Source organism: Pogoniulus pusillus, chromosome 29, assembly GCF_015220805.1.
Source record: "Pogoniulus pusillus isolate bPogPus1 chromosome 29, bPogPus1.pri, whole genome shotgun sequence".
In the NCBI taxonomy this organism is placed as follows: domain Eukaryota; kingdom Metazoa; phylum Chordata; class Aves; order Piciformes; family Lybiidae; genus Pogoniulus; species Pogoniulus pusillus.
This window is the reverse complement of record NC_087292.1, coordinates 15,519,407-15,528,179: the sequence shown is the minus strand read 5'-3', so window position 1 is coordinate 15,528,179 and position 8,773 is coordinate 15,519,407.

Sequence of the window (8,773 nt, the reverse complement as noted above, 5' to 3'; positions counted from 1 at the left end):
TGCCCCACGTAGAGCGGGGGGTGGGGGGTGGGTTATGCACATGTGGGGCTGGGATGGAGGGGTGGGGGAAGGAGGTGAGTTTGGGGGCCTGTCTTTGAGGTGTCACCTGGTGAGCAGCAGCTCTCTGACCCCCTGGGTTGAGTGCCCCAGCCTAGAGCGGGAGCTGCTGGAGTTTGGTGTTCTCCTTAACCTGCTCCACCTGCTAATATCAGTCTGGTTTATTGTACTTATTGGCATCTTCCCATGCAAAATAAGCTGCAGTTGGCCCCCTAGAGACAGCAAAGCATACCCCATGCATACTCCATGCTCCCTGGAAGGGCTGCCAGGACCATTTTTGTTCTCTAAAATACCCCAGCTTTGAGGGAGAAGTGGCCAAGGCCAAGGCTGCCTTCTGTCTGCACCTTCATTTTTTGCAGCACACCTGGTGAGTCTCCTCCAGCCCTTTCTAAACTACAAGACACACAGAATCATAGAATCAAGCAGGTTGGAAGAGAGCTCCAAGCTCAGCCAGCCCAACCTAGCACCCAGCCCTGCCCAACCAACCAGACCATGGCACTAAGTGCCCCAGCCAGGCTTGGCTTCAACACCTCCAGCCACGGCAACTCCACCACCTCCCTGAGCAGCCCATTCCAATGCCAATCACTCTCTCTCTGATCCTCACCAAAAGGAGGTTGGAGTGAGGTGAGGGGCAGAGTCTCTCCCAAGGAACAAGTGATAGGACAAAAGGAAATGGCCTCAAGTTGTCCCAGGGGAGGTTTAGGTTGGACATGAGGAACAATTCCTCCCTCCAAAAGGGTTGCCACAGCCTGGCACCTGGATTTATCTTCTGGCAAAGCAGAGGTTCACATTCCAAGGGCAGAGTTTCATCTTCCAAGCCCTGCATCCATGGCAGCTGATTATTCCTCATTTGTGGCCAGAACTGGGAGCCAAAAGGATACTGCTTTTAGTGCAGCCCTCAGGCTTCACTTGGGCACTTTACACTCTCTACCATTCTCTCTTTTACCATTTCTCTCTCTTTTACTCAATTTCATCATCCCAGATTTCAGCTGAACAAAAGCAGGTTCACTCTGAGCAGTTCCCCAAGACACACCAGGAAACTGGTGCTTAATCATTGGCTTCTACCATAGTCCAAGCTCCATTTGAGAGGTCCTCCAGGTTCACAGGGCTGCAGTGTGAGAAGATGTTTTGAGCACCTGCTGGAAAGATGTCTGCAGAAGGATCCAAGAGGACTCTTTATGCTGCCTACGTGTGTCTGTGCTTGGTAGACACAGGTCACCAAGGTGCTGATTTGCAGGGGTGGGCTGGGTTTGCCAGCACAAGAGCCCTGCTGCAGGCTGGGCTGGGGTTAGCAGCACAGGAGCCCTGCTGCAGGCTGGGCTGGGGTTGGCAGCACAAGAGCCCTGCTGCAGGCTGGGCTGGGGTTGGCAGCACAGGAGCCCTGCTGAAGACTGGGCTGGGTTTGCCAGCACAGGAGCCCTGCTGCAGGCTGGACTGGGGTTGGCAGCACAGGAGCCCTGCTGCAGGCTGGGCTGGGTTTGCCAGCACAGGAGCCCTGCTGCAGGCTGGGCTGGGGTTGGCAGCACAGGAGCCCTGCTGCAGGCTGGGCTGGGGTTGGCAGCACAAGAGCCCTGCTGCAGGCTGGACTGGGGTTGGCAGCACAGGAGCCCTGCTGCAGGCTGGGCTGGGGTTGGCAGCACAGGAGCCCTGCTGCAGGCTGGGCTGGGGTTGGCAGCACAGGAGCCCTGCTGCAGGCTGGGCTGGGGTTGGCAGCACAGGAGCCCTGCTGCAGACTGGGCTGGGGTTGGCAGCACAGGAGCCCTGCTGCAGGCTGGGCTGGCGTTGGCCGCACAGGAGCCCTGCTGCAGGCTGGGCTGGGGTTGGCAGCACAGGAGCCCTGCTGCAGGCTGGGCTGGGGTTGGCAGCACAGGAGCCCTGCTGCAGGCTGGGCTGGGGTTGGCAGCACAGGAGCCCTGCTGCAGGCTGGGCTGGGGTTGGCAGCACAGGAGCCCTGCTGCAGGCTGGGCTGGGGTTGGCAGCACAGGAGCCCTGCTGCAGACTGGGCTGGGGTTGGCAGCACAAGAGCCCTGCTGCAGGCTGGACTGGAGAGGCTGTGAAGTCTCCACCTCTGGAGTCATTCCAAACCCACCTGGGCAACCTGTCGTGGGTGACCTTGCTTCAGCAGGGGGTCTGATGGGGGGGATGGGGAGGGGCATTTCCTCCTCAGAGGTGGGGGTTAGCAGCATGCTGGAGCACCCTGAAGTTGGTTGTGCTCACGAATCGACTTTCAGGGCAAGTCACAATGCTGGCAGTGGATGCCTTGCACAGGCTCTGTGAAGGATGGCATCAGGAAAAGTCCTTCCCAGAAGAGCTCCAGAAGCACAAACATGATTGCTGCTTGTGTTTCAGGAGCACTTAATGATCCTAATTAACGCTCTGCAGAGCTAAGTGCCTCCAGGCAGAGCCTACACCAAGCTGAATTGCAGAGAGCTTGGCTTGCAGCCTTCACTGCCTGGTCCCCCAGCACTGCCCCCATCCCATTTCCTGGGTACAAGCAGACATGTACCAGCTGATGGAGCCCCCTTCCCCACAGCTGTGCACAGAGGCTCCTCACTCCTCTTCACACCCCCAGCAGCAGCCAGCTTCATCTGTAGAAACTGATTTGGTGCCCAAGGTCTTTGCAGCATCTGAGCTTTATGAGGCACCACATCCTTGGCATGCCACAGATTGGACAGGGACCTGGGGATCCCTCCAGGCACAGCAGGACCATGGCAAGAGGCTGTTTTCCCATTGATGGTTTAATCTCATCTTCCAGCTGCTCCCACACTTCCCAGCTCCTGAGATATGCTGTCCTTGAACCAGCACAGCAGACTTGTGGCCCTTCCTGGGTATTTCCAAGCAGAGCAAGAGAACATCACCGTGTGCATGTTTGTCCTCTATCCCTAAGGGCATCAGGAACAGGAATTCATAGGTTCATAGAATGGGTTGGATTGGAAGAGACCTTCAAGATCATCCAACCCCTCTGCCATGGGCAGGGACACCTCCCACCAGTCCAGGTTGCTCAAGGCCTCATCCAACCTGGTCTTGAACACCTCCAGGGAGGGGGCATCCATGACCTCCCTGGGCAACCTGTGCCAGTGTCTCTCCACCCTCACTGGAAAGAATTTCTTCCTAATCTCCAGTCTAAATCTTCCCTCTTCCAACTCAAAGCCATTGCCCTTCATCCTGTCATTACAAGCCCTTGCCAAAAGTCCCTCCCCAGATCTCTTGTAGCACCCTTCAGATACTGCAAGGCATCTCCAACTTCCTTCTCCAGGCTCCAACTCTCTCAGCCTGTCCCCAAAGGGGAAGTTCTCCAATCCTCTGATCATCCTTGTGGCCTCTTCTGGTCTTCTTCCAGCAGTTCCATGTCCTTCTTGTGCTGGAGGCACCAGAACTGGACCCAGCACTGCAGGAGAGGTCTCACTAGAACAGAGTAGAGGGGAAGAATCACCTCCTTCATCCTGCTGGTCACCCTTCTTCTGACATTGCCACCTCTCTGGGCACATCCCTCCCATGCTGTTAAGGAACCTCTGGCTCTCTGGTCCTTGGTGGAAACCAATCCTTGCCACAAGCAGCAGTGGGGACAACCTTGGGGTCGGTTGAGGGATATTGAAGAGCAGGCACAAAGCCTACAGCTGATCCTCTACATCTCACTTAAAAGGAAACCCAAATCTGACAAAACCCCAGCTAGGTTTCCACAGAAGTGTGCCAGGGGAGCTGTGGAAGCTGCTCTGGGAGGGATGTGCAAAGTTCCAGGGTAATTAGCAGAGAAGCTGCACAATGGGAAACATAAAACCCTGAGGATTTAACCCAAACTTGCTCAAGGCTTGCAGCAGGTTCGAATTTTCAGCCTGATTTCAGGCTCAGGCTCTGCAAAGAGACAGAATGAACAGAAATGTTCTGGTTTAGACCCAATTCAAAGCACGAAGCTCCAAACAGAGGATCAAGAGGCTGAGCAGCTAGGGGTGTGCAGCCTAGAGAAGAGGAGGCTCAAGGCAGAGCTCATTGCTGTCTGCAGCTGCCTGCAGGGAGGCTGTAGCCAGGTGGGGTTGGGCTCTGCTGCCAGACACCCAACAATGGAACAAGGGGACACAGCCTCAGGTTGTGCCAGGGCAGGTTCAGTCTGGATGGTAGGAAGTTCTTCAAAGCAAGAGTGATTGGCATTGGAATGGGCTGCCCAGGGAGGTGGTGGAGTTGCCACCAGGACCTGGGTCCCTGGAGGTGTTGAAGCAAAGCCTGGATGAGGCACTTAGTGCCATGGTCTGGTTGATTGGATAGGGCTGGGTGCTAGGTTGGACTGGATGAGCTTGGAGCTCTCTTCCAACCTGGTTGATTCTATGATTCTATGATTCTAAGTATGCTGAATTTCTGGAGATCTCAACTGAAAATCAAATGAAGCCATCACCTGCCTCCACCCAGCCCTTGGGTCTGAAGACTCAGTGTGGATTTTGGGACTGGATCAGTAACTCATCAAGAACAAATCACTGCCTGACCCCACAGAGCTTGCAGACATCCTGGGGATGATACAATCACAGATTTATAGAGTGGTAGAGACTGAAAAGGACCTCTGGAGGTCACCCAATCCATCCTGCCTTGCCAGAGCAGAATCACACCTAGATGGGGCTTGAAAGTCTGCAGAGAAGGAGACTCCACAACCTCTCTGGGAAGCCTACTCCAGGGCTCTGTCACCCTTCCATTAAATTTTTTTCCTTGTGTTAAGAAGAACACTCAGAGAGTGGTTTAGGGTTGGAAAAGACCTCATAGAGATCTACTTCCATCCCTCATTTCCTATCTTTCCTGAGTGTCTGCAGCATATCACAAAGTAAATATCCCAAGGGTGACCTTTCTCTCCATGTAATGGATACAGAATCACAGAATTAACCAGGTTGGGAGAGACCTCCAAGATCATGAAGTCTAATCTATCATCTAACACCTTCTAATTAACTAATCCATGGCACTAAGTGCTTCATGCAGCCTCCTCTTAAACACCTCCAGGGATGGGGACTCCATCACCTCCCTGGGCAGCCCATTCCAATGCCAATCACTCTTACTGGAAAGAACTTCTTCCTAACATCCAGCCTGAACCTGCCCTGGCACAACCTGAGGCTGTGTCCTCCTGTTGCTGGCTGCCTGGCAGCAGAGCCCAACCCCACCTGGCTACAGCCTCCCTGCAGGCAGCTGCAGACAGCAATGAGCTCTGCCCTGAGCCTCCTCTGCTGCAGGCTGCACCCCCCCAGCTCCCTCAGCCTCTCCTTGTAGGGCTTCTGTTACAGCCCCAGAAGATCCCATTCTGTGCTTCTGTGCTCCACAACCCCCTTGGAGGTGTTCAAGGCCAGGCTGTATGAGACAGACCTCTGAGCAACCTGTTCTAGTGGGAGGCTGCCTATGGCAAGGGGTTGGAACTGGCTGAGCTTTGAGGTCCCTTCCAACCTAAACCATTCTATGATGAGATGCACTTTAAAACTCTGACTTCTTCCCTCTAAATTCCTCCCTGTCATGGTCACAACCAAGCTCAGAGGTGTTTCTTTTGTTTTTTTTCCTAGCAGCTTCTGGTTTATTGGAGCTGTTTCTGATCTCGGAACTGGCTGCAGGCACTCCGGGGGATGCTTCTCCTCTGTCGCAGTCTCAGTGATGCCATCTCGTGGAAAGAAAAAGACAAAAGTCCTCCCTGAGCTGCTGTCAAGGAGAGGAAATCCAGTCCCACATCCCACCGATGCAAACCCTGGTCCTGGCAGGAAATGTGTCCATGAGGAAGGAAGGAAAGGAAGCAGCCTCTGGAGCATGCAAAGTGCTTGGTGTCGCTGCTCTGGGGACCAGAACTGGCAGCTGTGATTGTATTAACCTGAAACTTTACAGCTTGTGAGGGGAAAAAGAATGACTTGGAGATTGTAGGAAAGTCAACAAGCATCAGGCCTGGCTTTGCTGGACTGCTGCAGCTTGGTTCTTCGAGAGGTTCTTTGATCTGGAAGAAGAAGACAGAGAGATGTTTGGGGGGGCTGGATGTGGGCCAGCATCCAGTTTCCCAGAGGGACATCATTTCCATCACAGAAGCACAGAATCACAGAACCATGGAGGTTGGCAAAGCCCCTCAGGGTCACCAAGTCCAACCTAGAACCCTACTCTACAAGATTCACCTTAAACCACAGCCCTAAGCACCACATCCAAACCATCCTTAAACACAGCCAGGCTGGGGGACTCCACCACCTCCCTGGGCAGCTCATTCCAGTCCCTGGGCAGCTCATTCCAGTCTCTGACCACTCTCTCCATGAAAAACATTTTCCCACTGTCCAATCTAAACCTCCCCAGTCTCAGTTTTAGGCCATTCCCCCTTGTTCTGTCTCCAGCTCCCTGTGAGCAGAGCCCAGCAGCAGCCTCTCCACAATGTCTCTTCAGGTAGCTGCAGACAGCAATGAGGTCTCCCTTCATGGTGCACTCACAGCACTGCTGCCTTGCTGGGGTTTCCTGGTGGAAAAAAGAATCATAGAATGGCTTGGGTTGGAAGGGACCTTTAAGCTCATCCAGCTTCAACCCTGCTGCCATGGGCAGGGACATCTCCCACCAGCTCAGGTTGCTCCATGTCCCATCCAGTCTGGCATTGCACACCAAGTCCAGTGAGAGGACATCCACAGTCTCCCTTGGCAACTTGATCCAGTGTCTCATTGCCCTCACTGTAAAGACTCCAAGAACAAGGCATGGAAGACCTGCAGTCCTGGGTGCAGTTCTGGAGCCCCCAACACAAGAAGAACATGGAAGTGTTGGAGCCAATCCAGAGGAGGCCACCAAGATGCTCAGAGGGCTGCAGCAGCTCTGCTGTGAGGACAGGCTACAAGAGTTGGAGCTCTGCAGCCTGGAGAAGAGAAGGCTTGGAGGAGACATTGAAGTGGCCTTCCAGGACCTGAAGGGGGCCTACAGGAAGGCTGTGGAGGGACTATTGACAGGAAGAAGAGGAATGGGTTTGAACTTGAAGAGAGGAGATTTAAACTGGCTGTCACTAAGAAGTTGTTTGCAGTGAGGGTGGTGAGACACTGGCACAGGTTGAGGATAGTGAGACACTGGCACTGGTTGCCCAGGGAGGTTGTGGAGCACAGAGGCACAGAATGTGATCTTTGATCACATTCTGTGCCTCTGTGCTCCACAACCTCCCTGGAGGTGTTCAGAACCAGGCTGGATGAGGCCCCTGAGGGACCTGTTCTAGTGGGAGGTGTCCCTGCCTGTGGCAAGGGGGTGGAACTGGATGATCCTTGAGCTCATTTCCAACCTAAACCATCCTCAGATTCTAAGACCCTATAAACAGGATCATCCTCCAAGGTGTGACTGAACACCTCTGCCCCTCTCTATCCTGCTGGTGGCTGCTCTTGTGGCACCTGCTGGAGAAGGAGGAATGAGGACCCTCTTCTCCTTTCCTACCTCTGCCCCACATGCTGTGTGTCTGGCTGTGTGCTGTTAATAATTCAGTGCAGGTTTCCTTAACCTACCCGAGCTGATTGGCAACTCAGCAGGCACTTTGGGCTGCTCTAAAACATTTATGAGGCTTGCAGCAAGGCTGCAAGTGGAATCCACGCTGCAGATGCTGAGCTGGGTGAATTTGAGCCACTCTCTGCCCTTCTGCACTTGGAGACAAGTTAAATCACCAACCACAGCTCTTCATCTACCTCCAAGATGCCAGCATAGGCAGCGTGTCCCCAGGCAGGTGGTCACTGTGCTGGTGAGGAGCATTGCAAAGCAGCTTGGACACAAGCAAAGCCTCCCTGGTTAAGGCAGTTCCTTTCCCATTGCTCCCTTCATCTCCCACCAGTCTCTCAGTATGTTTTGCTGAGCCTGAACAGGGTTCTGCATTTTGGCCACAGCAACCCCAAGGAGTGCTACAGGCTGGGGACAGGCTGAGAGCAGCCAGGCAGAGAGGGACCTGGAGGTGCTGGGAGAGAGGAGCTGAACAGGAGCCAGCAGTGTGCCCAGGTGGGCAGCAGAGCCAATGGCATCCTGGGCTGGCTCAGGAGCAGTGTGGGCAGCAGGACAAGGGAGCACTGCTCAGGTCACACCTTGAGTGCTGTGCCCAGTTCTGGGCCTCTCCATTGCAGAGAGATGTTGAGGTGCTGGAAAGTGTTTGGAGAAGGGCAGCAAGGCTGGGGAGGGGCCTGGAGCACAGCCCTGTGAGGAGAGGCTGAGGGAGCTGGGGGTGTGCAGCCTGCAGCAGAGGAGGCTCAGGGCAGAGCTCATTGCTGTCTGCAGCTGCCTGCAGGGAGGCTGTAGCCAGGTGGGGTTGGGCTCTGCTGCCAGGCAGCCAGCAGCAGGACAAGGGGACACAGCCTCAAGCTGTGCCAGGGCAGGTCTAGGCTGGATGTTGTTAGGAAGTTGTTGTCAGAGAGAGTGATTGGCATTGGAATGGGCTGCCCAGGGAGGTGGTGGAGTGGCTGTGGCTGGAGGTGTTGAAGCCAAGGCTGGCTGGGGCACTTAGTGCCATGGTCTGGTTGGTTGAGCAGGGCTGGGTGCTAGGTTGTGCTGGCTGAGCTTGGAGCTCTCTTCCAACCTGCCTGATTCTATGATTCTATGGTTCTAACCTCACATGGACAGTGAGTTCCTGCCTGCCTCACATTGACTCAAAAGTCTTGATGGCACCTGGAGCATTTCAAAAGCATTGGAAAAGACACTCCACTATAGAGAAATTCCAGAATCCCAGCATGGTGGGGGTTGGAAGGGACCTCTGGGCATGATCTAGTCCAAACCCTGTGCTAAA